Raw genomic sequence first — 17,804 nt, forward strand, 5'->3', positions numbered from 1 at the left:
TACCATTCACTAGCAAGGATGCCTAGGCCCACGAGGCACAAAATTTGGCTTTATTGGAACCCACATTTTGGTTCATGGGTTACTGGGCCAGTGGATTTGTGACCCTCAGTCTGGTTCAGGGACCACTCAGACTATGCGTTTTTCAATTTTAAGATTCACTCCACTCAGCTTTGAATCCAATATGACCATCCCAGATAAACCGTATGAGAGAACCCATCTCATCAAATCTATCAAGAAATGGCAAGGCTACATTAAAAATACTGTCACACCTAGAAAAACCCATGCCATGGTAGAAAAGAAACATATGAAATCCGATGCATGCCAAATCTAGAAAGGAAAATACACATGCAAGTTGATACCTACAATGAAGCCCGTTGTAGATGCTTAATCTTGCCTTTCCCTTCTTGATCTTTGCTTTATCTTTCCTTCTTTTCCTTTCTTGCTCCAATGCCAAAGCGCTCCAAGAAAACTCTAAGTGTCCAAGCGTATGAGAGATAGAGAGAGAATAATGAGAAAGCTCCAAAACTCAAATGACAAAAGGCTACCAACTGATCCTCAGAAGCCTTTTTATGAATGGGGAATCTATTTTCTTAATTTTCCATTATTTTCCTTCAACTTTCCTCCTCACATGCAACCTATGACCTTTCACCTCCATTTTCTCCTAATTTCCATTATTTTCATAAATAAATGTGCCAAAAATTCCATTTTTCCTTTCCAAATCCTTAGCCATTTCCTTTGCCAATTTTCTTATCCATAAAAAACCAAATGAACAATACCTAAGATTTATTTCCCAACATTTAGCTTGGAATAAGTGTCCCATCAATTGTGGTTATTGTTTCTAACTTTTATTATGTGGAATTTTCACCAAGGTTGTTACATACTTAATGGGGTGTTAATTGGACCAAACATGTTGGCATACATGGAACAAGAAATAAAGGTGATCAAGAAGAATCTAAAGGTAGCACAAGATAGGAAGAACAGCCATGTAGATTGGAACAGGTTGTTCAACGAGTTCCAGGTTGGAGAACATGTGTACTTGCCCATCAAACTGAAGAAGAGGTCCTTACGGATTGGATCATGTGTTGAGCTGGCACCATGAATTTGTGGACCCTTCAGTATTATTGAGAGGATTGGGTCAGTGGCCTATCGACTTCAACTACCTCTGACAGTGAAATTCCATTATGTTTTCCATGTGTCATTACTTAATTAGTATGTTAGAGATGTTGATCATGTGATTGACTGGTTTGTATTGCAGGTGGAACCAAATGGATAATTCTAGTCAAAGCCTCAATGTATAATGCAAAACAAGGTGCTCATGCTTCAGAATCGAGCAATAGAGCAAGTTAAAATGCAATGGAAGCACTTTGGGCCTCATGAAGCTACATGTGAGATGGTGAACCAGATGCGGGCTATGTATCCTTCCTTGTTTTCCAATTGAGGAAAATATATGTTGGCATGGCATTTTGGTATATTTTTGGTGATTTTGGTATATGTATATATGTATATGGATGTAAATATCATCATGAGATATGTTATAAAGCTCCAATAAGTAGTATCATTGTCATGTCATTATGATTTTATTTTGTTATGTTTTCATTTTTGTTTGCTCCTTAGCAGGTTGTTCATTGTAAATATTGCATTGAGCTAAGCTATAAAGCTCCATTGGCAGTATATTTTGGTTATTTAGGTTTTAACCCCTTACAAAAATTACCTGCATATGAATTCTAATGCACAAAAAATAAACAATGTGAGAGCATAACACATAAAACACATATACACAGAGGCTTTCCCCTGGATCCCAAAACCGGGACTACCAGCTTGATTTTTCATTATGTTCCTTTCAATGTTACAATAGATATTTATATATGCTGAAGCATCCAATAGCATGGATAGAAAACCATCGTGTCCAAAACCATGTACCGAAAACCATTGCATCCAAAACCATGTGCGAAAATCATGAACAAAACCATAGGTAGGTCGGCACAACCTAATATAGGGTTCAACAGTCCCCATAGAGGGGGTTTACCTGCACCCCTAAAACCCCCTGTGACCCCCCTGCTACGCAATAGGTACAATTAGGGGAGGGCTCTAGCCCCCTCTAACCCCCTAGTTAACTATGTGGGCTAGTCATGGAAAGAATATAACACAACCCAACATTCTCCCACTTGTTGTTTTCTTTCCACAGGGGGCCATAAGAAAGCTTAGTCACTTATCCAGCCCTGTAATGCCCATTGTTTCTCTACACCAAGAGAACTTCTTAGAGCTCACAAATTTTGTCAATTCATCTACGATATTCTTCACAGTGTCCACCTTTACCAGAAACACCTTTTTGTCTTCTATCATATCCCTCACAAATTGATACTGAACATCAATGTGCTTTGTCTTTGAATGATATGCAAGGTTCTTTGCCAATAAAATTGCACTTTGGTTGTCACTATCTATCCTTATAGCTCCCTGTATTAACCCCATACTTGAACACAATCTCTACAACCAAACGACTTCCTTTCTTGCATGAGTGGCTGCCATGTATTATGCCTATGTAGTTGATAGTGCCACTATAGATTGTTTCTTACTCATCTAACTGACTCCACCTCCAAATAGGTTAAACACATACCCACTTGTAGATCTTCTCTGATCCAGATCTCCTGCGCAGTCTGCATCAACAAAGCCACGAATATCCAACACTTTGTCCAATCCTGGTCTTCCTTGGTAGCACAAACAATAATCACTAGTGCCACGGAAATACCTGAAAACCCACTTCACTGTTGTCCACTGCTCCTTCCCTGGTTTTGACATAAACTTGCTTAATACTCCCACTGCATGGGCAATGTGTGGTCTAGTATAGACCATTACATACATCAGGCTACCGACTGCACTTGCATATGGAACACGGGACATGTCCTCTTCCTCCTCTTGTGTCTTGGGACACTATTCAGCAGATACCCTCACATGTACAAGAGTAGGAACCTTCACCGACTTACTATCCTACATATTAAACCTCTACAGTATTGTCTCAACATACTTCCTCTCATTTCACTAGAGCTTCCTCTTTTCCTGATCTCTTTTAATTTCCATGCCCAAAATATAGTTTTGAGCACCAAGATCTTTCATGTCGAATTTGGATAATTGGGTCTTCAAATCCTGGATAATTTCTTTATCATTTCCAACCAGTAACATATCATCCACATATAATACCAGATAAATAACACGGTCACCAATTAATTTAAAATTCATACAGTGATCTTCTTTGCTTCTGGTGAAGCCAAGTCCCCGTATAAATGTATCAAATTTTTGGTACCACATCCTTGGTGATTATTTTAACCCAGATAGAGACTTCTTTAACTTGCATACCATTTTTTTCTTACCCTTCTCCGCAAAACCTTAGGTTGCCTCATATAGATCTCCTCTTCCAGATCCCCGTGAAGAAATGTTGTCTTCACTTCAATCTATTCTACCTCAAAATCAAAAGCAGCAACAATAGATAAAAGTAATCTAATAGAACCTACCTTGGCAACAGAAGAAAAAATATCTCCAAAATCAATTCCTGGCACCTAAGAATAACCTTTTGCTAACAACCGCTTTTTTTATTTCTCCACCTTTACTTCTGCATTTTTCTTCTTCTTGAACACCCATTTGCTTCTGATGGGTTTCCTTCCAGCCAGCATCTCCACCAGATCCCAAGCCTCTTTTTTTTTGCAAAGATGCCATTTCATCAACCATGGCCTCTTTCCAAAGTTTTCCATCCTCTGAATCTACTGCTTCCTTCATAGTTTTGGGATCATCATCAGTATAAGAGAAAGAAAAATTTTGAATAGAAAGTAGATGGACTATACTTTTCTGGCTACCCTCTTTCTCAAACTGATCTTCTAACACCCACAGTTTGTGGCTCTTCATCTTCTGATTCCTCCCCTGTTGTAGAGTCTGACTCTTCCTCCTTAAGCTCAAACTCTATCCTCTTAGGTTCCTTTGGTTGGACTTCATGTTTAATAACATCATTCACCTCTCTAAACACCACATCTCAGTTGTACATAACCTTCCTTGTTACTAGGTTCCAAAGCTTATAACCCTTTAAACCATCCTTATACCCAATAAAGAGGCACTTTTTAGATTTACTATCAAACTTGGTTCTTTTCTCCTTTGGAACATGTACATATGCATCACATCCAAATACCTTCAGATGTGAAAGAGAGGGTTTCTTACGAGTCCATACGTCTTGTGGAGTCTTATCCTCCAACGCTGATGAAGGTGATCTATTGACCAGGTAACATGTTGTCTCCATAGCCCTTGCCCAAAATTCATGTCCTAACCCGGCACCACTAAGCATGCTTCTTTCCCTTTCCATCAATGTCTTATTCATTCTTTCTGCGACTCCATTTTGCTTAGGTGTGTATGCAATAGTATTCTTCCATGCTATACTACACTTCTTACAGAATTCTTCAAATTCCTTACTGCAAAACTCTCCACCGTTATCTATCCTCAATACCTTTCTGGTTTTCCACCAAAGCCTTAAATTATTTAAACCTGTCAAAGACTTCAGATTTCTTCTTAAGGAAATATATCCATGTATTCCTTGAGAAGTCATCTATAAATGATACATAGTACATAGACTTACCGAGTGATACAACTTTCACAAGTCCAAACACATCACTATGCACAAGCTCTAATATCTGTTTCGCCCTCTTACCACTAGAGGGGAAACTCACCCGATTATGCTTCCCATATAAACAATTTTCATAGAAATCAAAATCCAGAGAGCTATTATTCATACCTTCTACCATACCTTTACCATGAACTATTTGAAGGCCCTTCTCTCCAATACGTCCAAGCCTTTGATGCCACAACATGGTCTTCTCTCCAGAGACCACTAGATTTTCTACTCCTCTTTCAGGAACCACAGAACTATTGTACCCATAACCAACAGTGCCACCTTGCAGTTTGTACAGAGCTCCAATCCAAACTCCCTGCATCAATACCAGTGCTCCCTGAACCATCTTGCAGGTATCCTTCTCGAATATTATTTTTACACTTGCATCATCCATCTTGCTTATGGAAATCAGATTTCTAACCAATGCAAGAATATGCAGAACACCCGAAAGTGTTCTAACCCTTCCACCTTGCAACTTCAACTTTACTTTTCCACGACCAATGATTCTAGCCTTCCTGTCATCCCCCAATAAGACATCACCAACATCATATTTGTCATTCTCACAGAACCACTCTCTATGGGGAGTGAAGTGAAAGGAATCACCTGAGTCAATCAACCATGCCTCATGATCTACATGTGTACATGAACACTCCAACTACACATCCCCACCTTCATCTGAAGTAGTTTTCACCTCTGAAGAAAGAGAATCATCAAATTCCTTTCCTTTGTCAGGAGCTTTATATTTACAGTCCCTTTTGTAGTTCCCTTCCTTTCCTCATTTCCAACAAACCACTTTTACATGTTTTCCTGGAGATTTAGATCTCCCTCTAGATTTAGATCTCCCACTCAATGATTTATTTTTGTTTTTTTTCTGGGACTCTCCTCGTACAGACAAGGCATCACCATTCTAGCTCTTGATATTTTTCTATCTCATCTCATTCGTCAGCAAGGATGAGAATATTTCATCAAACTGTAAGGCAGTTGCATTGCTACCTATTGCAATAACCAGACTATCCCACGAATCTAGTAGAGAACACAACAAATTGATTCTTCATCTGAAATTTTAATATAAACAGATAATAACTAACTTACCACAGTATTAAATGCATTTAGATGCTCTGTCATCGAGTCTCCATTCATCATCCTCAGGTTATACAACTTTTTCTGCAAGAATAGTTTATTTACCAGAGACTTAGAGTGGTACAAAGTCCCTAACTTTTCCCATAACGCCTTCGTCATAGCTCCCCCTGATACATTCAGAAATACTGAGTCTGAGATACACAATCGTATTGTGCTCCTTGCCTTCCAATCCAACCTCTTCCATTCTTCATAGGATGCCCTCGTTGGTTTAGTACCCGGATCTACCATGGTCCACTAATCTTTATCCACCAACAAATCCTCCATCTTGAGTTTCCACAACTCAAAAATCTCACCATTAAATTTCTCGATCTCTATCTTTCCACTGCTCGCCATATTCTTTCACCACCATAATCAATCTCGTAGATCTCCCACTGAACAGGGTCTACCATAGGCCCGAGCGAAACCCTTCAGCAACAAAGGTGTCCCCTTGAAGCCAAAAATAGCTCTGATACCAAATGTAGGTTTTAACCCCATATAGAAATTACTTGCATATGTATTCTAAAACATAGAAAACAAACAATGCAAGAGCATAACACATAAAACACATATACACAAAGATTTTCCCTTGGATCCCAAAACCAGCACTACCAACCTGATTTTTCATTACGTTCCTTTCAATGTTACAATACATATTTATACATCCTAAAGCATTCAATACCATGGACTGAAAACCATCGCATCTAAAACCATGGACTAAAAACCATAGCGTCAAAAACCATGTGCAAAAATCATGCACAAAACCATAGGTAGGTCGACCCAACCTAATATAGGGTCCAACAGACCGCATAAAGTGGGGTTACCTACACCACTCAAATCCCCTGTGACCCCCCACTATGTAATAGGCGCAATGGGGGGGGTGCTTCTCCCGCCTTCTAGCCCCGATTAACTACGTGGGCTAGTTGTGGAAAGAATATAACACAACCCCACAGCTTATAGAAGTTTTGTGGTTATAGGTTTTGTTGAACACCAAGGGTGGTGTTCCCCCTAAGGGGGAGGTTTTTGTAATAGCCCTAGTGAAAATTCCATGTAATAAAAGTTAATAAAGGAAAAGTAATAACCACAGTTGATGGGACACTTATTCCATGTTGAATGTTGGGCAAGACATCCTAGTGTGGGTGTTTAGTTGGTTATTAATGGCTAAGGAAATTTGAAAAGGAAATGGCTAAGGCTTTGCAAAGGAAAAATGGCATTTTTGGCACATTTATTTAAGGAAATAATGGAAATTAGGAGAAACAAGAGGTGAAAGGTCACATGTTGCATGTTAGGAGGAAATTGAAGGAAGATAATGGAAAATGAAGAAAATAGAGGCGTCATTCATAAAAGGGATTTTTGAGGATTAGTTGGTAACCATTTGTCAGTTCCATTTTGGAGCTCTCTCATTACTCTCTTTCTCTCTCATATTCTTGGAGACTTAGAGTTTTCTTGGAGCACTCTTGGAGGGTTTGGCATACATGGAGTTTTGGAGAAAGAGGGCAAAGGAGGAGAAGGGAAGCATAAGAGGAAATCAATATCAACAACTACAAAGGGATTTTCTTGTAGGTAGCATGTTGCATGTATGTTTTCCTCACTAGTTTTGGTATGCATGGAATATTCATGTGGATTATTTGTCAAGATTTGTCACTGGCATGGAGGATTTTGTGGATTGATACTGGATTTCCTAGCCTTACCATTTCCTGGATAGCCATGGAGATTGTGCGTTTATTTACTTGTTTTGTTTTGGTTAGTTCTCATGTTTCCTTAGTTGGGGTTGAGTTATTAGTCCTTGGAGCCTTGGTTGGACAAATGCTCTGGAGCTTTGTAACAACTCGGGTTGAGTTACTAGTCCCATAGTTGTGGTTGGACAAACGCTCTGGATCCCTTGGCAGGTACTAGTCCTGGAGCATTGGTTAGACAAATTCTCTTGAGCTTGGTGGAAGTTGTGGGTTGAGTTACTAGTTCTCAAGCCTTGGTTGTAACAAAAGAGCTAGAGCCCTAGATGGTTGGTATAGACACCGATCTAATTATGGTTTTCATGATGTCCGACCGTGAGGTGGAATCATTGTTTGATGGGTTGAGGTGGTTCACCTCTGGAAGCCCTATATGGTTTTGTATTAATGTGTTGTATGAGATCCCACATTCATGAAAGGAATATGACAAAGAGGCGAATAACCGAAGAGGGATTTGGCTTAGCCATTCTACAATCAGGTGGAATGTGAAAGTCCCATCCTAGGTTTCGATTTTTCGTCTTCAATATGAGGTTATTTCTCCTTCTATTTCTATGAGTATTATAATGTTTTATATGTAGATCATATGCTTGTGATTTCATTGATACTTCCATTTCTATTATGCTGGATATATATGTGTGTGTGTGTGCGTGTGTTTTATGACATTAGCTATGTATGGATCTCATCATGTTTTTACTTGTAAATGAATGAACAATGTATCTATGACCTAATGGATGAAATGGTAGTCAATATGTTGAGGCATCAATGTCACTTAGAGATTCTCAACTATGTATGAGACCCCTATGCTTAGATATGTTATTTACACTTGTACATTACATATTCATGATATGTTTGACAAAATGCATGTCATGGCTAGAAGGGGTACAGTAAAGGTCTTATTGAAGTAACTTCTTTTCCAATGTCATTTCCCTGTTATCTTATCGTTATGAATTTTTCATTCTATTCTAGGTATTGATTGGGCTCTGGGCATAAAAAAGTGGCTCAAATATTGGGGACCCTAGCACAACACTATGCAAAAAAGTCCCTAGACATTGGCTCACAAGCATGTAAGAGCATCCAGAGGTCCCTAGACGTTGGCATTCCCATAGCATAAGAGTGTCTAGAGGTCAAGTGGTGCAAAAGATTAGTGGCACCCAATGACTTGTTGGCAAAAAGGTTGGATTGGCTCCACTTCCTTAACATGACTTAAGAGGTCAAATCATATCATAGTGGCCTGTTAGTGCTTGTTTACCCCAGTTGTTCAGTTGCTTGGGTAGATGTGGCAGTAGGGTGTTATAGGTAAAAACAAAGTGAAAGTGTATGATCAGCCAAGCATATGGTGACGATGGAATGATAAAACCAAGGCTCACCTAGAAAACACTGGATGGCAATCATGAGGGATAAAATGGGAATGGTTTCATTTTTACAGAAGCTTGAAACATGGGAAACTATGCTTGAAATTGATTTCATTTATACGCAAGCTTCAAACATGGGAAACTATGCTTGAAATAATTTTACATGCCCCTATCATAATGACTCGATCTGAGGTACATAATGCCAAAAATTCATTTTATTCACTTAAATAGACTATTTTTTGCTAACATGTGGATGGAATGAAGTTTCATTTACGAGATCAACTGAAAGACTTGACTGGGAATTTATGAGATCTAATCAAACACTCTAATTGAAATGGGATTTTTTTCATTTTTTAATGAGCTTGACAGAAGAAAAGAACTATGCTCATCAAACCTTGTTTTATTTTTGAAAGATCTTGACAGAACAAACAGGACTCCACTTTGGAAACTTGTTATATTTTTTGAGGAGCTTGACACAAGAAATGGACCTCTGCTCCAAAGAACCTTGATCATGACCTGTGAGAGACCATGTCTTGTAATAGGTTCTCATCATATGGGAGAACAATGCTATGGAAGGGATATATATCAATCGATCCAATGGAAATAACAGACTCTAATGCCCCTAGTGAATGAAGTACTACATCACCTATTAGATTATTAGTAGGTGTGGGCATCGAGTTAGTTGCCAAATAATTAACTTATGGTGGGGAAGATACTAGTTGCATATAAAGACCATTTAGGGAAGTTGGTTGATTTGGAGTCAAATTAGGACCAACAAACGAAAGTTGCTCAATAGTCATGATTCTTCATTCGGGAAACACAACACATGAAAGAGTGAAGAGACAAGAGCTCCTATGACATAAAAATAGTCACCCGTAAGTAGTAAATTAAAATCAAAAGTTCTTTAGACTACAATCATATTGATATACACATTCTTCCCTCCTAAAGTAATAGGAAACTATGGAAGGATCCCTAACGGTTGATTTGTTCTCCTGTTAAAAGATAATAGATTTTGGGTAACAGGCACAAGATATGGAGAATATAAAGCTTACTAAGTAGTTGAGGACATAATACTAACAAATACGCCTTCATCTATGATTGTGCTAGGTATGACCATATTATAAAATTTTATTATGATTTGGAATGGTACATAAGGAGGAAGATGGTATCCTACTAGTCGACTCTAATCAGAATAAGTGACCATACTGCTTGGAGGGTGTTCCATAGGCATGGGATAAATGCCCCCTTGTCTTATGAGAACGGAAGGATTTCCCCCATGTGTTGAGGGAACAGGATGATTGTCTATCTATTCCATGGGAATGGGAGAACTATCCCCCAGTTCATTGGAACGTGAAGAAACAAGAAGAACCTGAGAGGTATGAAGGTCACTCTTTATGAAAAAGTACAATTAACTGAAGGTGGAATCTAGTCAACCATTTTCTCAACCAGGGGTTTGACAGGAATGAACTCATGGAATTCATGTTTAGAGAGAGTGGGATTGATTGGAAATGGATTATGATCAATCACTTCATCAACTAGTGGAGGATTGGGAGAAAGCTTTTGGTAACCAGATGGAAGTTGTGGTCTATAAGATGTAAGTATTTTCATCACTTTTTAGGCTTCATCAATATAAGGAAAAATGTGAACAAGATAATTCCCTTCACATAACTTACTGGGAAATTTGACTTTACCCTTTTTCCCATGGACCTTACTATCGCTATTTGAGGGTTTGTCACCAACATGATCTCTAGAAGCTGACAACAAAGGTCGATGTGAGCCTTTGGACAACACTTCTAATACCTCGGGAATACTAGGAAAGTCTCTAAGAAGGTGGTCAACCTTACATATAATGCAAGGGAATTTAACCTTATGGGGCTGATTGGAAGATGTGTCCATACTATTTGCATCCGTAGCAATGGTTGTTTGGTTTCTCCCCTACTTATTTTGCTTCTTCTTCTTCATAATTTCATTCCTCTTCTTAGCTTCTTGGTTACTAGAATCAAGACTTTCACCAGGCGAAGAGGAAGAAAGAGATGAGGAAATAATAGGCGAAGAAGGAAAAGGGTCAACTTTAGGATCAACATGATGTTGATGTTGTTCAGGTGGAGGAGAACTAGGTTGAGAAGCAGTTTGGACATCTAGAACCATAGAGGTTGAAAATAACCAAATTGGAAAACCAATAGTAAATCCAGGAAGGGAAAATGCTTCCATTAAAGAAGCACCAATATGTCGAAAAGAAGTAAAAGGACCAGGATTCCCATCAGAGGGGTTCCCTTGATTGGTAGACTCTGGAATTGTTGCATCTAGACACAACCCAAGATCCACTAAGGAGTTGTTCCATGAGGAGGATGTTGTTCTGCGGTCAATTAATTGATTTTAGAAATTAAAGACACAAAGAAAACAAATGGATAACTAGGCATAAATATTTACCAAGCAACCCCGAACTACAATATACACCTTGGCGAACCAAGGACTTAACTTACGTGCAGGATATCTCCCCGAATGTTGTGTTTGGTGTATCACAGTGTACAAGGAAACAGACTTAGTTACCTATGGATGGATAACAACCTGTATGGGACTCCAAAAATATACTCGAAGGTATGTGGGGTTGCAGTCCACAGTAGTATTTTCTAATCTATAACCATTTGATTAGAGCATTCCCATATACTTTTCATGCATGGAGCACCATCCAATATACCTGAAGGTATGCAAAGTACGATCCTATACACTTATGTATGTGCAATGGGATATCACCCTAGGGATGCAACGCTTGCAAAAAACGACAGTATATACTAGATGATAAAATTGAGACAATCAATTAATGACTAAGCTAAAAATGACTAAAAGCTGGTCACGTTATAAGATACTGTAAATTAGCTACTACTGGTCACCGACTGAAAAATAGTCATTTATATGCAAATTTTAGTCATTGTTTTAGTAACTAATTAGCCATTTTGTACTAGTGCTCGTGACAACTCATCACTGCCTTGTAGATATCTGCAAAAGGTGTAGGCGAATAGTAACCCACTCTCAGTACATTGTTGGTCGTGGTCTTCAGTTACAAGTGGCCCCCACAATCTCCTTTGTTGAAGTCATTTATTACTTCTTTGGATTCGTCTTCTGTCAAATATTTTAGCAACACACCTCTAGGATCTTTCCAATAAAGTGTGTGGTCCATGATACAATATTTGGAAACCTTCGACTTCAATGACCTGCTCTTAGCCTCAGACATTCCTGGAAGGGGATTTAGATGTTGAAGCACATAAATAATATCAGAATATTGTGAGGATAATAGAAAGATTTCAGATACCTAAATGAGATCCACTTATTCTTGATTGTCAGACAATGTTGCTACAAGGTTGATATCTAGAGCACAAAGGTTTAACTTGGCCATGAGTTTGGCTAAGCCTTGACCCTTGATCAGCTTGGTAGGCTTGATCTCAAGATCATATTCTAATAATGATGCTATCAATCTACATCTTTGGTCCAAGTGGCTCCAGGGACACACACAGGATAAAGAGGGCTTATGGAAGCTCAAAAATCAAAGTGATCAGAATGCTTTCAAACTATGACCAGAGCATAGATCTCGTTGTACTTATCACAATAGTGTGAATGGTTCATCAATCTGAGCTTGTATGAGGAGAATAAGCTAGTAAACGTTTTGGTCAAAGTTGGATTGTGGGCCAAGTTTAAGTGTCCTACAATTTGACCGACCACAGGGCATGAAACCTAGCTCCTGAACGTGGGAAAAAATTTTGGATCATTAAATTTCCCAATATCACTTATTTTTTAAAGATTTGAAAATGACTATTGTTATTTAAAAAATAAATAAAAAATATATATATTTTATGGGGTGGAAAGCCACCAACCCCGCCACCCCCCCAACGACCAACGCATATAATTAAAACTAAAAATTTAATTATGGGCCGACGGGCCATGATTCCCAGTGACCATCGCTCAACCACATAATATATTAAAAATTTAACTATGGGGTGGGTGGGCCACCTCCGGTGGACCCAACCCACACCCCCAAAACAACCATACAATGCATATGCCATATGTTAATGTGATGCTGATGGGGATCTAACCCACGTGGCTCACATGGGCCAGCCCCCACCAGGCACCCCCATATGGTGCCGTACACAACACTAACCCAATCAATTAAGACACAAACCACATGCGAACTGCGCACCAACCAAAATATAATGGTGGCCTCAAATAGCATGCTTTTAAAACTTTTCCCTACCAAAAAATTTACATGCAAAACCAAATTTGTGAGGGGCAAGACTTGATCCCTCAACCCCTCCTCAACGACTATTATAATTTTACAATTGAGCTAGCGACCCATTCATTGGTTTATCTACCCTCAAATTTTACATATAACCCTATCAATTGTTTCGTGCATGAAGCATGGAGGAGAGGAGGTGCGTGCACATGGATCGAGGCATTTTTTTTAATTTTTATTGCACGGTGGAACCATGAACCTTGGAATAACACATGCAGAACCATGATTGGGTGAAATTCTTAGGAGGGTGAAATTTTTGCAGTGTCCAAATTGGACAAATTTTTTGTCGATCTTACACCCCTAAGCAACACTAACCTGATGGCATAGTCAGAAGTTTGATCTGATCAGTATATCTTCAGATGACTTGGAGGAAGGAATCTTTAAGGAATCTAAGGGGAATCTAAAAGATTCCTTAAGCCCCAGATTTTCCATTTTCTCATTTCATTTTTCGTCCACTTTCCAAAGTGGAGTGCAGGTGTCAGCATTGAACATGCAAGCAGTCATTTCCATGAGATCTGACGTCGCAAGATTTATGGTAGGTCCAGCTTCAGTAGTTTGACATCCTTTTCTTCAGATGGCCCTAGGATGTGAGGTATATGCAGTACGTTCATGTACTTCTTTTTTCTATGAGATGAATTGTGTTGCATAGGTCCTTGTTTTTTGTTTGATGTGGGATCTTATTTCCTTTATTGTTTCATGATTCCTGCTTGATGTGATTCAGAATCATGTGTGGAATGTAATTGTTGTCATGATTCGTCATGTTTTGTTTGAGATCCCTTTGTTATTATGTTGATGGGATACTCATGCGTTGCCATGTATGTTTGCATTGAGATCCCTTTTATGCCATGTTGGCAGGATGCTCATTATCATCATGCATGAGTTTAGGTCATACTAATAGGATTCCTTTTGAATGAGAGTTCCTGCAGTTGAATATCTCATGGAGCCACTCGTTCGTGAGGGAATTTTCCTTGTATGATAGTGACGCCACCACCTATGTACATCATCATTATTGACAACACTTAATGCAGTGGCCTACACCATCTTGACACTGGGACCCAGAGACATAGTCCCCCCTGGAAAAACTTTGTTATCAATGTCTTATTATTTTATGTTGTTGATGATTGTCACGTTCCTTCTTCTTTATAACATGTGCTTATGTTCCTTTATTCTATTTTAAATGCAATTCTAACAACATCACGAAAGTAAAATATCTTGGTTAAATCCAGGAGTTGAGTTAACTCAGATCATGTCTGGTATTAGAGAATTGCAAGCGTGAACAATGGAACATGCAACGACAGAGGATGAATAAGTGACGTACACGACCATACTCAAAATTTCCAAAAGAATGGAAATAATGTATGAAGCTCTACAAAAAGAGACAGAGGAAAAGGATCAATTGTAGCTTTAGTTGCGAGCCATAGAAGAGGCCCTAGAAGAACTGAAGCACAACAACCAAAATCTTCAAACAGAGAACGTTGAATTGAAGATGCTTTTACATGAAGAGAAAGATGAAAAATAGAGTTTGCTACGATAGTTGTAAGCTAAGGACGAGGCCTTAGAAACATTGCAACGTGACCCATGTGAGGTAAAAAGTAATTCTCTAAATTCATATATGTGTCATGATGATGATTTCATTGTCTTTGAAAATCATACCACAGGAATTGGCTCCAAACTGTTGAAGAGAATGGGGTATGAAGGAAAACGCTTGGGCGTTAATGGCTAAGGCAATGTCAACCCCATCAAAGTAGAAGAGTTACGCTATGAGGCAGGACTTGGATATGTCATAAAGAAAGTTGGGCAATGCGCCAAGACAACTAGTGAACCACCAACAACAGATGATGAGAATCCCTCATCAGTTCTTTCCCAATCGATAGAGGAGGTAAAAGCTACTTATTTCCTTTTGATTTTGTCTTCACATGGTATGATTTCTGTTGGAGTTTTGGAGATCCCAATTACAGGGACAAACGTGAGACTCATTACCAGGGCAGGGCACGAGAACAAAAAAGAACTTGGTGTTAATAATCAAGGCATAACTCAACAATTGGAGGTTGTGCAGAGACCTCAATTTGCAGGCTTGAGATACACCAAGGGATAATGCTCAAAGATGTTAGATGCTTCCGAGACATCATTGAAATCATCAAGGAAAGAGAATGATGGGAGCACATCCCCATCATCCGATGGCAAGGAAAGAGCTGAGGCAAGCTCTCATCGCCATACTTACACCAGAGACAACAAGGAAATGTATAACCACTCTCCACATTTGAATGTTCATTTCAATTATAATCATGTTGTTAAAGATGGACATAAATCAAGGAATCGTAAAAAATGTACCTTTTGTGGATTACATAACCATAAACTTTCTAAGTGTTGGAAAAGAATAGCAGCACTCAAAAGGATGAGGCGTGAAAGACCCTCTCAACAGCAGGCAAACTAACAAGTTAATCAGATCTAGAGGAAGAAGATGTGTTGCAGTCATTGCAACAGAGGTGCCCATCAAAGAGCCACTTGTTGGAGGCTCCATCCAGAACAACACCTTAAAGAAAAAATGTTGGTGCATGAACCAGGTGAATAAATTGTTTGACAAGAAAAACCACCAGAGGGGGATGACCCATTCACAACGATAAGTGAAAAATGGTTTCTAGATATGTTATCTTGTCATGGTCATGCTCTTGTAAATCATTTGTTGCATTTTAAAATGTAAAAGTGATGATGTGTTTTCCATCACTTGTTAACCAACAATGATGTCTGGTCTTATTTTGAGTTGAATGATAAACTATGAAAGTGATTCCATGTTTCCATCACTTGTAAAAGAAAAAATAGAGTTTGGTCTTATTGTTTTAAATCATGTTTTGCAATGGTGATGTGTTTTCCATCACTTGTTGAAGAAACAATGATATGTTGGCCTTGTTTTAGTATCTGGGGTATTGTTTCCATTTTGATGTAAACTTGACCATTGAGTATGTGTTATAAGCTTGTGGAAAGTGTGGGGTGCTTGGGTCATTAGTCGGTCATGAAAGTCAAGAATGTAATTTGCAAAAACAATGTACTACAGTTTGCAGAGGTTGCAGGTGTAGGCTCATCACTTAAGGCTCCAAAGAACAAAGGTGAAGGAGATGGAAGTGAGATATTTTGAGGAAACTTGTGATGCAAACAATGTACAGAGAAGTTGCAAATTATTTTTCATGCTTTTGGAGGACCAAAAACTCCTTAGTGGGGAGGATTGATCCAGGTGGCTCCAGGGACACACATAGGACAAAGAGGGTTTATGGAAGCTCAAAAATCGAAGCGATTAGAATGATTTCAAACTAGGACCATAACGTAGATCTCGTCATCCTGATCATAACAGTGTGAATGATTCGTCAATCCGAGCTCGTATGAGGGAGAACAAGCCAGTCAAAGTTTTGGTCAAAATTGGATTGTGGGCCAAGCTTAAGTGTCCTACAATTTGACCAACCTAAGGCATGAAACCTATCTCCCGAAAGTGGGCAAATTTGTTGGATCATTAAATTGCCCAATATCACTTATTTTTGAAATATTTGAAAATGAATATTGTTATTTAAAAATAAATAATATATATATATATATATATATATATATATATATATATATATATATATATATATATATATATATATTATGGGGTGGCGGGCCACCAACCCCAACACCCCCCCCCAAATGACCAACACATATAATTAAAACTAAAAATTTAATTATGGGTCGACAGGCCATGACCCCCGCCGACCATCCCTCAACCACATAACACATTAAACATTTAACTATGGGGTGGGCGGGCCACCTCCAGTGGACCTGACCCACTCCCCCAACAACACCATACAATACATATGACATACATTAATGTGGCGCCGGTGGGCATTAAACCCCCTTGGCCCACGTGGGTCGGCCCCCACTGGGTAGCCCCATATGGTGGCATACACAACACCAACCCAATCAATTAATATGCAAACCACATGTGAATTTTGCACCAAAAAAAATGTAAAGAAGGCCTCAAACAGTGTGTCGTTAAAACATTTCTCAGCCAAAAAAATTACAGGCAAAACCAAATTTGGGAGGGGAAAGATTTGATCCCCCAACCCCTCCTCAACCACTATTGTATTTTTACAATTGAGCCAATGGCGCATTCATTGCTTTATCCACCCTCAAATTTTACATATAACCCTATCAATTGTTCAGTGCATGGAGAATGGAGGAGTGGAGGTGTGTGCATGTGGATCGAGGAATTTTTTTTTATTTTTTTCTTATAGGATGGAACCATGAACCTGGGAATAACACAGGTGGAACAATGATTGGGCGAAATTCTTAGGAGGGTGAAATCTTTGAAGCATCCAAATTGTACAAACTTTATGTCGATCTTACACCTCTCAGTGACAAGAACTTGATGGTGCAGTCAAAATTTTGATCTGAGCAGCAAATCTTCGTATGACCTAGAGGAACGAATCTTTGAGGAATCTAGGGGGAATCTAAAAGATTCCTTAAGCCCCACATTTCCACTTTCCCAGAATTCAAAAATTTGACAGTTGATTTTGCACTATTCGATGCCACAAATCTATTGGTGCATTCAGATTTTCCATTTGCTCATTTCATTTTTCGGCCAGTTTCCAAAGTGGAGTGTAGGTGTCAACATTCAATGTGTGAGTAGTCATTTCCATGAGATTGAA

This window comes from Pinus tabuliformis, chromosome 5_1 (assembly GCF_031772625.1).
Source record: "Pinus tabuliformis cultivar Carrire ecotype Pingquan chromosome 5_1, CPIR1, whole genome shotgun sequence".
Taxonomy (NCBI): domain Eukaryota; kingdom Viridiplantae; phylum Streptophyta; class Pinopsida; order Pinales; family Pinaceae; genus Pinus; species Pinus tabuliformis.